Raw genomic sequence first — 13780 nt, forward strand, 5'->3', positions numbered from 1 at the left:
TAGTCAAGCAAAGCAGGAGCAGTGTCTATGAGACAGTATTGTAAGAGGGAGAGAGAGAAACAAAGGAAGGTGGATCAGAGTTGCAGGGAAAGGACTGGAAGGGGAGCATCTCTCACATCAGCACAAACTTTCACTGCCTGTGTTTGTACCTGTTACAGCAATGTACAGTAAGACACTAGAGGCCGAAAGCAGCTAATCCACGCCTGATTTTGAAGCCAGGAGATGCTCCTCTTAAACTTTCAGCATTTATCTGCACATAGGACAAATCTTATAAAAATCTGGAGTGGATTATTACAAAGTCTGGATTTGCCTACAGAAAAATGATAAATGTTACAATCTGTGAAGTTCGCAGAAAGCTACAATAACCGTTACGGTTTTATTTTTATGTTTATGATCTGTAGCTATACCATTGCTACTTTGGTGTAGAGAGGACCCTGTGGTGCAGTCTCTTTCATGATACAGTTCACCAGAAGCATATAGTGAATGTATTTATCGTTTAGAGATTTATTCTAGGCCAGCCTTTCTCAACTTTTTTTTAACATGGAGGAACCTTTGAAATCATTTTCTGGTCTCAGGGAACCACTGCTGATAATTAGTATATATACAGCTCACAGTACATTACGGTAGCATGATGATCAGTGGGAAGACTGCTCCTTACATTTGTGATTAGTGGTAAGAGTGCTCCTTACATTTGTGGCCAATTGAAAGAGTGCTCTTTACATATGTGGTCAGTGGAAAGAGTGTTCCATACATTTGCGGTCAGTGGGAAGAATGCTCTATACATTTGTGGTCACTGGTAAGAGTGCTCCTTACATTTGTGGTCAGTGGGAAGAATGCTCTATACATTTGTGGTCACTGGTAAGAGTGCTCCTTACATTTGTGGTCAGTGGGAAGAATGCTCTATACATTTGTGGTCACTGGTAAGAGTGCTCCTTACATTTGTGGTCAGTGGGAAGAATGCTCTATACATTTGTGGTCACTGGTAAGCGTGCTCCTTACATTTGTGCTAAGTGGGAAGAGTGCTCCTTACATTTGTGGTCAGTGGGAAGAATCCTAACATTTGTAGTCAATGGGAAGAGTGGTCCTAACATTTATGGTCCATGGGAACCGTGGTCCTTACATTTATGGTCAGTAGAAAGAGTGCTCCTTACATTTGTGGTCATTGGAAGAGTGTTCCCTACATTTGTGGTTAGTGGAAAGAGTGCTTCTTACATTTATGGTTATTGGGTAGAGTGGTCCTTACATGCATAGTCAGTAGGAAGAGTGATCTTTACATTTGTGGGCAGTCAGAAGAGTGCTCCTTACATTTTTTGGCCAGTAGAAAGGGTGCTCTTTACATTTGAGGAAAGAAGGAAGAGCACTCCTTACATTTGTGGTCTGTGGAAAGAGAGATTCTTACATTTCTGGAGAGTGGGAAAAGTGCTCCTTACATTTGTGCTCATTGGAAGAGTGTTCATTACATTTTTGGTCAGTGGAAAGTGTGCTCCTTACCTTTGTTTTCAGTGGAAAGAGAAATATTTACATTTGGGTTCAGTGGGAAGAAAGCTCCTTACATTTGTGGTCATTGGAAGAGAACTTCTTACATTTGTGGTCAATGTAAACCGTGCTCCTTACATTTGTGTTCATTGAAAGAGCACTCCATTTGTGGTCAATGGATAGAGTGCTCCTTTCATTTGTGCTCATTGGAAGAGTGCTTCTTACATTTGTGGTCAATGGGTAGAGTAGCTCTTACATTTGTGGTCAGTGGAAAGAATCCTCCTTACATTTGTGACCAGTGGGAAGAGTGGTCCTTACATTTGTGGTTAGTGTGAAGAGTGCTTCTTTCATCTTTGGTCACTGGGAAGAATCATAATTCCAGATTGCTAAAAAGATAATTTAAGGTGGTGGGCGGGGCTAAGCGCCGCAATGAGAAGACATCCCAACGTATCTGACGGGATCATCCCCACTGATGACTGACTCTTGAGAGCTGCTGCGCGTCCACGGATATATGGACATGCGCAGCAGCTCTCTCCTTAGCTGCACGTCCCCGTGTGCCAGCTCCTTCCCCCCCCCCTCTCTCTCTCAACATATTAAAATGATCGTGGATCGCTAATGACAGAGGGGAATGAGCTCTCTCTCTCTCTTCAGCATTTACTACAAATGGCAAAATCCATATATGGTAAATGATGTCACTGGTGCCGATCAGCAAGGATCTCCAGTGACATCATTTACCATATATTTAAATAAAAAGTATATGACTGCTTTTTTTCAATCCACATCAAGCCACTGGCTTCGTCTTGTCTAGATAATATACATGTAGGGAATTATTATAGAATAGATTGTAAATAAAAGTAATGTGAAAACATTATTTAACTTTTGGAAGAAAATGGAAATGCCAAATGTTGTTATTTTTGTGCAGTAAGATTTTGGAGATTATTGGACCAACAGTGTATAATGGTAGACATTCAATAATTGCCACCTAATCCAACTAAAATCAAAAGGGCCAGTTGGAAATCTAAAAGACATTGCTAAGCCTGACTCCCCATAAACTAAAATATCTGCAGATGAAAGGACACCATCAGGACTGGGTATTTGATCTGTACCCTGTAATATCCAAAAGGAGAACCCTACATGTGTATGTTCATTAAATAACAATTAGATTATCACTCATCTCAACACTGCTTTAAAACACATTGAAAGGAATTTATCAAAACTGGAGCAGACAAAAAACTGGAGCAGCTGTACATGGAAACCCATCAGCTTCTCTCTTTTATTTTCAGATCTTATCTGAACAAACTGAAGAAAGAAGCTGATTGGTTGCCATGCACAGCTGCTCCAGATTTTTTCTGCTCCAGATTTGATAATTTCACCCCTTTCTGTATTCATAAAGAGAGACAATTATTTTGCTTATTATTATGACAGTTATAACACTTTATTCTCTGGTTGCCTCCCACAGTTGCAAAATATATGGTTGGGTTAGCTTCCATCTAAAACCCTAGAGTGTGCATGTGTCATATGCTTCTTCAGGGACTAATGTGAATGGTCTATAAATTTTGTTAAAGCCTGTCTCCGGCAAGTCTAACTTTTCCTGAAAATGTCACCTCGCCCTTCTGCAGTCTCCCACGTTTTTTTTACTTACCTTTCTTCTGTATGTAGAAATCCCTCAGTGAAGTCTAGATGACATCATCATATGAGATGGATAGCTTTGCGCTGGGTTACCGGTCTCCCCAATGGTCCCACCCCAGCGCTGCAGCACCTTGCAGCATCCAAATCCTCATCATCTGAAAGCTCTACCTTTGGAAGCAGGTGTCAGGAAGCCAGAACCAGAGTTCGGGATTGGTGGTCTGCACATGCGCCATGTTTTGCCCATAGAACTTTGCCAGGTTGTGCATATTTGCGTGGACATGCACCTGTGCGTACGCCGACGTGTAACTCAAACCCTGGCTCCCTTAGGGCTATTTAGTCCTCATGTGCTGTGTGAATGTCAGCTGCACCCGTGTTCCTGAGTTCCAGCATTCTGATCTGCTTACCTGTTACCACCCAGGCTTGTCTTGACCTCTTGCTGCTTTTCCGTCTGGCTGAGACCCTGGATTGCTTCTGACCATCGCTCCTGCCTAATGCCTTGCACCGCACTGACCGCATGTTGCTGAGCTCGGCCTGTTCCTGACTACGTTCCTGCCTTCCGCCTCGGTGCCAGCCTGTTTACGACTCGGCCTGCCATGACCACAGACTGTCAGAAGTGCTTCCCTTCTGTGCCTGCACCTTGCCCAGGGTCTACCTGTATTGCAGAGACTGTTGCCTGGAACAGTCATTATTATCCGTCACTCATGCCCCTCTTTACCCCTGCGCTCCAGTACCCCATTCAGGTGCTCTGGGATTAGAGTTGTAAGAGAGGCTGCACTCATCAAATCAGACTCCCCAAAGGTATGTGATAGCAGAATACTCTTATATGGCATATGCTTTGAGTATCTTGCCATTGCTTGATTCATTTCAGATAATACACAGTTTAAACAAATACTGTTTATTAGGCAGTTTATAATGTACAGCTTTTCTGATAATTAAGGTGGACCGAATTTATTATTTGTAATTTAATAGATACAAATTCTATGGCCAGAAGATCACCTGACATGTTCATTTGAAGTTCCTCTCTGAGCATCAAACCCCTCTCCATTGCCACCACCCTTTGCATCCCACTCCTAACTAATCATTTGCTAGTTAAAAAAGGTAAAAGGCCATTTTGCTTACCTAAATCCATGGCCACATGACACGCTGGGTCTTCTATCCTGTCTTTTTTACTACAGAGGAAGAGGGTCATTCTTCAGGTGTCCATGTCACTGCCTGGGTGATGTGGACCCTTTCAATTGGCAATCCAGTGGTGAAGTCCTCTCAGGTTTTAGAAGACTGTATGGTATGATGGTGCCATGAAAGTCTGGGCAGCACAGGTACAGGCTGCAATGCTGGTTCACCAGTCAAAACAAAGGCAGACAGGTGAGTATAAAACAGCTTCAGAAGTTATTTTTTATTTTCAAAAGTTTGTAAAAGGTGGGAGAGATGAGCTTTAAAGGAATGCTTTTAGCTGTTAGCATATGCCGTTGACTGCAATACAAGGCTAGTATTTGCACTGACAGTGTGTCGTAGAGGAATGTGGTAAATGACAAAACATTTAACTCAAATAAGTTTTGTGTATTGTGCCAAGGTTAGTTTTTGCAGTTACTCTCCCTAATACAACGCCCAGTTGTCGTCATCATCTAGATCTATAGAAAATCAATCTAGTTATGCGTATATATAAAGTGATTTTTATTATAAGCAGCATAAAGCTGGCCATACATGGATCGATTGTTCGGCTGTTTCCTGTGGAATCCAAAAATCACCACCCAGCTCGACAAATGTTGCTTTTTCATTTGACTTTTACCTAAGGAGCCAGGTGGAGAAAGATTGTTGACCACTGATGCCGGCTGTCAGCATACAATAGCTGACAGGTGAGATTCCTTCATCCACACTGTTTGGGGGCTGAACAAGGTGTATGGCCAGCTTTAAAAACAGACAGGTCCACTGTAAAACATGATGTGACTTAAAGTGACATTAAACCCTCAGATTTTTTAACATAAAGCAATACTGTAATGTGTGCCTTACTGTAATACATGGTAGTTTCCCTTCTCTTTGCTGCTCTTCCTTTTAAATCCTCATGTCTTCTCATGCTTGGGGAGAACTTCCCTTTTCAGCTCAGGGCCTCTTCCTGTAGTGCTGGCTCAGGTTGTGAACCTTCACACAGACACCATGTATCCATTCCTGAGACAAGGCAGTCTGCTGCAAAACAGAAGTTCTGCCCAGCATGAGAGCATACCGATTTAAAAGGAAGAGCAGCAAAGAGAAGGGAAACAACCATGGATTACAGTAAGGCACACATTACAGTTTTGTTTTATGTTAAAAAATCTGAGGGTTTAATGTCACTTTAAAGTAGAACAAAACTCACTTTAACAACAAGTCACCAGGAATTAGAGTTGTTTGATAGAAGAAAAGTCTATTTTGTCAAAGAAAAACAAAACCTTTTCTCTGGCTACTGGTGACTTTTTGTTCTCTGTGTGCTGTTTTGGCTGTTGTGTGCATACATGCAGATTACAGCAGAACTCAGCCCCACCGAGTTTACTTCTGCTTTAAAATGTATGCTCAGCCAAAAATGTTATTTTGTTAGTTTTAAATAGAGTGGGGAAGGTTTCGGTCCCCTGTGACAAAGATTTCACCAGACAGAAAGTAAGGAAAAATATGCAAAGGAAGCACAGACAAAAATAAAAATATTCTGCATTAGTAGAATAGGGGAAGTTTCGAACCACTGTCATATTTTTATTGCTGCCGATGTCCCTGTTACATATTGTCTCTCATTTCCTTTCTGGTGAAACTGTTCCCACCATGACAGGAAGTGAGGAAAAATCCCCCCCAAAAGTCCCAGATAGCAGCGAAAACCTGACAGGAATCCTTCCCCACTCTAACCAAAACTAAAAAAAAAACACTTTGTTGGAAGTATAGTTTAAGGCTAGATAAAATAAGTGGAACTCTTAGTTTCTGAAATAGGCAAATGTTCTACGGAATCTCCTACAGTAGATAAGCAAGAGAGGTTTTCAACATTTTTAAAGAAGAACGCCGGGCATTTTAAATATTAACCCTTGCAGTTGGGCTACCCCCACTCTGCAAGGGTTAAGTGCTCATTTTATTTCTAGGGCCAAAATAAAGAAGATACCCTAACCTGTTCCTCAATTTCATGGTGATGAATGCTCACCTTTCTTCCCCTCTGCTCCGACGGTGGAATATCCCCCGGTGTCCTCACATGTAATGGACCTGCATTAGACGTGATGGAGTCACAGGTTCTTAGACCATCAAAGCCTGCGGGAGAAGAGGCTACAGGATCCAGTCTAGCAGCCAGGCGGGACCAAGGAACAGGTGAGTATCTATTTTTTATTTTAGCCCCTAGATCTTAAGCACTTAACCATTGCAGCTTGTTAGCCCCACTGCAAGGGTTAGTTTTTAAAATGCCCGGAGTTCTTCTTTAGGTAGTGGTTGACCCCAGAGGCGTAACTAGAAGCCTCAGGGCCCTGGTGCAAGAAACCATGAAGGCCCTCTACCTGAAAGCTCATGATCATCTACAGTTTATCAGCAACCATTTTTCACGTGATAGAGCCTTACAGATCTATTTACAAGTATTTCTAATGTGTCATATACATTAAGGCTAATGCACTTGGACGGCTAAACCCGTACAAAGAAAATTTGGTTGCGGTGCGTTATTTTTTTTATAAACCCTTATTTATATTTAGCATTATTTAATATATATGTACACTGAGGGAGTTGTATTTGTTTATTACAGGTACAACACATGCTGTGCTTCCTGGTTAGTGTTCAGTATTGTGATTGTACTTTGCAGTTCTCTAATGATGACAAAAAAAAAACTCTGGGCAGGATTCTGTCAATATCATTTCATTGAAGGCCATACACTTTTAAGTTTCTTTTAATGGAAATGGTTTTATCACAGCAGTCAGTATGCATAACTTTACCATCCGACCTGCAGATAGTTAGCAAATAACCGTAGACATGACAGATAACTATACTCTATCTCTTCCCATTGAAGATGAACTTACAAGTTAATGCCAAACTGAAGTTCATATTCATATTCCATAACTTCAACTCTGATTCATATTAATAGCTTGTCTTAAAAGTTTTTGTTTAATGAGCACCAGATTTCTGCTCCGCACTCTGCCTTCTGGCCCTTACTGAACTTATAAGTTAATTGCAAAACCAAAGTATTACACATTTTTTACCTTTACAACCCTGAACCACTGTATGTTATGCTTTTTAATGTCCATGTGACAATATTGAGCTCTAACAAATGACAAACTAAATGAAGAGAATGGCGGAGTATTACTGAGCACTGTGCCACCCTCATTTTCCCCATGATTCACAAGTTGGTAACAAAAGCAGTCACATCATCATCTCATGTCTATGCTAGACAGCCAGGAAAGGTTACATATTTGACCAATCACAGTCTAGCTTAAGGCACATTTGACAGAAAGCTGACAAGGTAAATCATTTGCATGGCATCATAAACCAGCCCAGGGTATTTAAAAGACATCTGATGAGGCCCTCTTGTAATTGGTCAGGATATAAACAGCTAAATGAATACACACATGAGTCTAACATATTGACCTAGAGCTGAACTTCCATACATCTCAAATTCTCAACTCTAATTCATATTCCAGAACTGCAGTTACCTTCCTAAAAAGTGACTACACTAATGCATAAGAAGTTAGCCCTCAGTTAGACACCAAGCACACCTATATTACAATAATACATCACATCCTTATTATATTTGATATCTACCAAATCACAATTTGTCTGCTAAATTAGATGCTGGCTGTCAGATTGTGAAACCTTTTCATATGGAAATATACATGTACCCGGGATAGTTTGCATTAGGGGGGTGTCCGCTGAGCATAATAAAATGCACACCTACAACACACCCCTCGGACCCTTTGGTAGGGTGGAGTTAGTTCTGCAACATCTTCTCCAGGGACAACGGAAAGCTGTTGCATTTGAAAGCTGGTGTTCTTATTTTTTCAGCAAAGATTACTGAGAGTCACATTAAGAAGGCCAATGACTTTTGCAAACATCAGATTGGACTCACTTTAAGACTCTGCACTGAAACAAAGACCAGGTGAACTCCACTTAAGTATTTTTTTTCCCTTTTAAACTTGTTTTATTTTTCTCTTGCTTATGTCTATATGGTTATATATTTTCTGCATTTTTTTCATTAAAAACAAAACAAAAATCACATACCCATATTACATCAAAAAACATAAGCCAAAAACAACAAAAAACACTACACAAAATTATGCTATAACGCATAGAACCTGCCAGGCAGGAATGGAAAATATGTACCATTATTTCCCTAATGGGGGGGGGGCGCCCTTTCCACCCCGGCATAATAAACAGCCATGGACAGAGGGCAAGGAGAAATGGAAAGAGAAAAAGAAGAAGAAGAAAACTTTAAAAATAATAAAAGAAAAATAACAAGGAGGTGGGAAAAACAGGAAAAAAGAGAGAGGGAAACACCCTTCGTATATTACCAACATATTCATGTGCATAATTATATCTTATACTTCATACAGTTGTAAGTGGTCAATATAAATTATTTATTTCTAATCCATGCCCTCCAGGGGCATCTTGGGTGCTCAAGAGGGTATGGGAGTCCTCTGACTATCATCGCCTGTTCCTGGTGTATATCTCCCATAATGGGGCTAATCGCTTTCCCTTTAAGGGTTGTGAGGCTGGAAGTGTAATTTCAGCATCTAAATCCTCTGGATTCATTAATTTTAACCGTATGAGTAGAGGTCCGGCTTCCTCCGGAGATGAGAAGGTGTATGTCCAGTGATTGTAGCTAAAGAGAGTTTTAACCGGGTGCCCCCATTTATACTTAATACCAAGTTGTTGCAATACCCTAACAAATGGTTTCAGAGCTCTACGGCGTTGTAGAGTTTGAGGGGCTAAGTCTGCATAGATCTGGTATTCATAGTCCTGATGTCTAAGGGGCCGTTTATTCCACGCCGCTTGAACTACGGCATCTTTTGGGGTAGGCCGGTTAAGACACCAAATTTTTTAGAAGACAAAATGGAGGCTTTACTATATCAGCTACCTCAAGAATTTAGGACACATAATCTCATTTCACTGTTGAAATGGCAACTAACAAATTTTGTATAATATCACATAATGTGCAAGGGTTAAATTCCCCACAGAAGCGAAGAGTTGCATTCAATTATTTTTCATCATACCAGGCAAACGTAGTATGTTTACAGGAAACTAGGCTCTCTAAACCTTCTAACCAAAACTATATGCATAAAAATTACCCCCAAGTATTTCAAGCCAACTATATAGAAAAAAATAGAGGAGTATTAGTGGCATTTCATAAAAACACACCTTTTTCCTGTTTAAAGGAGATAGTAGACCCGGCAGGGAGGTATCTAATTTTGGTAGGGAACATTTTTGAAACAAAAGTAACACTGGTCACATATTATGCTCCAAATATTAGGCAAACGCGTTTTTTCTCACATTTATTGGGAGTCATTGATAAACACATACAAGGTACACTATTGATGATGGGGGATTCCAACCTGGTCATAGACGTTAAACTTGACAGATTGGAATCCCGAGCTACACTTTCCTCTTCCTGCACTTATTCAACACTATTTTGCACAATGTTAGTGGAACACAATCTGATTGATGTATGGAGGGAAAAAAACCCTATGACACGTGAATACACCCACTATAGATCACTCCCCCGTATTGATAAAATGTGCATCTTTTTCCCCCACCCCTCCGAATTTTAACTGGAGAATAAATTACTCTCTTCTCACATGTGCAGGTTCAATAGAACACATACAAACATCAATTTTTTCCTTCTTTAAGGAAAATGAAGGTTCGGTAACATCCCCAATGATTAACAATCTCTAGCCATATTACATCAAAAATCTACATTCCTGACTAACTCACAACATAAATTGGGGACTTATGTTATGTTGGCAGCGAAACAGACCATTGCCCAGGCATGGAGAAAACCACGTGTTTTTTGGGGAAGTTAAAAAGAGGATGAACTCATTTTTTCTTAATGAAAAACGGACTAGCATCCTGCTGGATTCCAACAAAAAGTTTATGAAGACTTGGGAACCTTGGATTAAATAGGCCCATCCAACAATCTCAGTGGAAAGTTTGATGTTCTTGTAGAAGTGATTTTGACGTCTTGTCCCCCCGTGTTTTTTTTTTGTCTGTTTGTTAGTTAGCCTTAGGTTTTTGTCAGTTTTGTTTGGCTTTATGGTTATGTTGTACTGTTGTTGAAGGGTGGTTGGAGGGGAGGGTCAGCAGGGTGATATACGGATATGTTTATCCCTGTAGACTATTGATGTTGAGGTATATCTTGTATATGAATATTTGTAAAATGAAAATGAGTAAACTTTTGAAATAGAAAACAATATTTATCTTCTCTACTACCAAGGTACATTTATGAACAGCGGAGCGGTGATTTGTTATTTACCCACTGCCATTTATAAAGGCCACTGTAAAAATTGCTCTTCAGTGGCATCGCATCTGCTAATATCTGTGTACCGAGCCATCGTTGGACAACTCAGTATGCAGATACAGATTACAGAATGGATCCGAGCGGTTTAGTAGCTTGTGATTGCTGCAAAACCCAATGACAGCGATCACATAATACTGTTTACATTGTTATTCCAACAGAAGAAAGAGTGGAAATAGTAGTAATCATGAATGGGAAATGAATGAATGGATAAGTAGCAGTAGTAGCTGATACCCTCATTAATTTTTACTGACTTACCGTAGGATCGTTTTTGAACCCTCCCCCAACCCCATCCTCTCATACACATCTAAGCACCATCCTCTCTACATCTGAATACATTGATTGCTAACAGGAAACTCTATAGAGTCCTCAGCAATTTTCAACCAAAGTTCTGAAATGTCTGGGAAAACTGGTTCTGTTATTCGCTTTCCTCTTCAAACCCATTCAGGCCTCAGTTATCTATAAACAAATGTTTCTGCCCTACATCCTAAGCCCTTGGGGAATCACTATATCCATTTCTCTCACTTCTTACCCTGCTCCCCTCTCACCCCTTATATCCCTCTTCAGTTTCCTTCTTTCCTCCTTCTTCCAACTCCCCCTTCCTCTCCAACCCCTACTTGCTGCCCTTAAGCCAAAATCTCAATGTTGGCCATAATAGATGGCTACCCCACTTGGGTAACTTAAGTGCTTTCTGTATTGCACCTGGACAACCATTGTATGTTTTCTACCATTCCGATTTTTACACCTTCCTATGCAATGTGTTGCATGAAAATAGTGTGCAATGTAATCAGTAAGTCATTTCAGTACAAGAGAGGAGCCTGAAGGGAAGGCTAAAGTTCAGCTTTGATGAATTTTGTTACATCAGATCAATCGGTGCAAAAATACCTTTGGATCCTGCCAGAAATCTTGAGATCTGAAAACTTTGCTCTCTGCCTGTGCTGCATTCTTATCAGTTAGCATTGTTTCTGTGAACTACAGAACATACCTTCCTTCTATGTTATGGAAGAAAGTAAAGGCAGAAATGTTCTGTAGTCCTGTCCTAGGATGACAGCGCTGCTCCTTCAAAAATACAATACAGTGATAGATTGTAGAAACAAAAAACAGCAAATGCACAACTAAGGACTGATAAGCTGCAATATATTGTATTTTTGTTCTTGGGTTCAGTTGGGCTTTTATATGCAGTCATCTTTCCTGATTCTATGAGATATGAGTTCATGGCAGGGGCGGAGCGGTATCGAACATTTGTGATCACAATAAAGAACTGCACAATCACCAGGACGGACATGATCTCTGATCCTGGAAGGAGGTGTGATAAAAGAGATGGACCCGCACGGTTTGTCCTATTGGTGCGGCTGGCCATTTAGGAAGTGAAAGAGTCGCGATAGGTGATCTGATTACTAGACAGGCAGCTTCTACATTCCAGAGGATCGCCACTGTCTCCTTGGTTTGTGGTACAGTAATGTGAAATGAAGCGCCTCACCTAATTTACTAGTCCAGATACATTTTTATTGGACACAGGGTTGAGAGGACAGAATAGAAATATCCAATGCATTTAGTGGGTTCATTCAAATGCTCCCTTCATCAGGGCTTACTAAGGGAAAACATGTACCAGGACTGTAAAATTTTTAAATTGGATACCATTTTGTTCAGTGTATGAGAGTGCATACAGCTCTTGAGTAGCTGATTTGGTAGCGTAATCAGCTGCCAAAGAGCTGTATGCACTCTCATACACTAAACAAAATGGTATCCAACTTCAAGCCTTTACAGTCCTAGTACACGTTCTCACATCCCAGTCCAGGAGGTAGATTCTAACGCTGGAGGATGTCTGAATAAAGATAGTGCCCTCCTTTTGGAGAGAAAAGAAGATGAAGGCATTGTCAGGGAGAGTACTGTGATCCCTGTGAATGATAATAAATACCTGTAAAGGTTACACTGTATTATTATTTATTATAATTTATTATTTGGTATACATGCATTCAGCATAAAATAACACATCGATCCTAGGTCCGCTTTTATATATTTTCTCTAAACTGTATGCAACTAAGACCCCAGCTTTTATTATGGTTTTAGAAACCAGTTTTAAATGTAATTTATTTTGCTAACTTAAAGTGTATTTCCATTTTTGCAGCTAAATATGGATAACACTTACTTTATATTTGTTATATGTTCCCATTCACACAGCATAACTTAAAAAGTTACAGCTTACCTTTTTTAGATGCTCGTTCTTTTAATTCCTGGACTGGAAAAATCCTGCTTAGTTCTCATTGTCTGGGGGGTTTGGGGAAGTTTTGTTTTCAAATAATTAACTCTGTCTGTACTGTGCTGCAGATTTCATTATTGCTGTAGGGTAGGGGCAGCATTAATGGAGTGCAGTTCCCCTATCTGCCACTAGAGAGTGCTGTAGAGATAATAGTTAGTGTTTGTTACTATGGCTGTCACTGAAGAGTTAAAGGTTAGCTATTACCTCTAGGAGCACTATGATAAGGGCCTAGTCATATACATTTATTATTGGAAGGGAGCAGCCCAGGAGATTGAGAGAAAGATTAATAGGAAGAAGAAGAAGAAGAAGAAGAAGAAGAAGAAGCCAGAAGGCTGGTCCACAGGAAGGCATAGAACCAGGCATATCAGTATGTAGTTGCTGTTGATTGTTGTTAGCTTCCCCTCAGGGGGAAGCAAAGGGGAGGACCGGACTATTTAGCAAGGAAGGATGCAGGACTCTGGGCAAAACCTCTCCATGGCTCTGGGCTACACCTAGACTGACTATTCTCCTCTGATTCTGATGAAGGGGGCTTGCCCCTGAAACGCGCCAATCTTGGCTGACTGTGGTCGGTGGACGGTGATGTGACCGGAGGCTACCGTGTTACATAGTCGGGGGGATACCATGTTGGGTTAACAGACAGTGTGGCCTCTCGTTTGTTGTTAAAGCCTGATGAAAACGTTTGTTTGTGAGTACCTTTTTTCCTTGTTTTATTTATTGTAATAAACGATTTTACACACGGAGGTGGCGCTCTGTTCCCTTTTGTTTCCTCTGGTAACTATTGAGTATTCATTATGGATTATAATATATTGTACAGACAAAGAAGTTTTTAATAAAGCATTGAAAAGGCTCTCTGTGTGGACTGATCCCCCAACCTCTAGATGGGGGTTTCTCCTGGGAACCAGTTTGAGGTGGGCTGGACTACTGCGGTA

This window comes from Nanorana parkeri, unplaced genomic scaffold, assembly GCF_000935625.1.
Source record: "Nanorana parkeri isolate BGI_ZX_2015 unplaced genomic scaffold, ASM93562v1 scaffold70, whole genome shotgun sequence".
Classification (NCBI taxonomy): Eukaryota; Metazoa; Chordata; class Amphibia; order Anura; family Dicroglossidae; genus Nanorana; species Nanorana parkeri.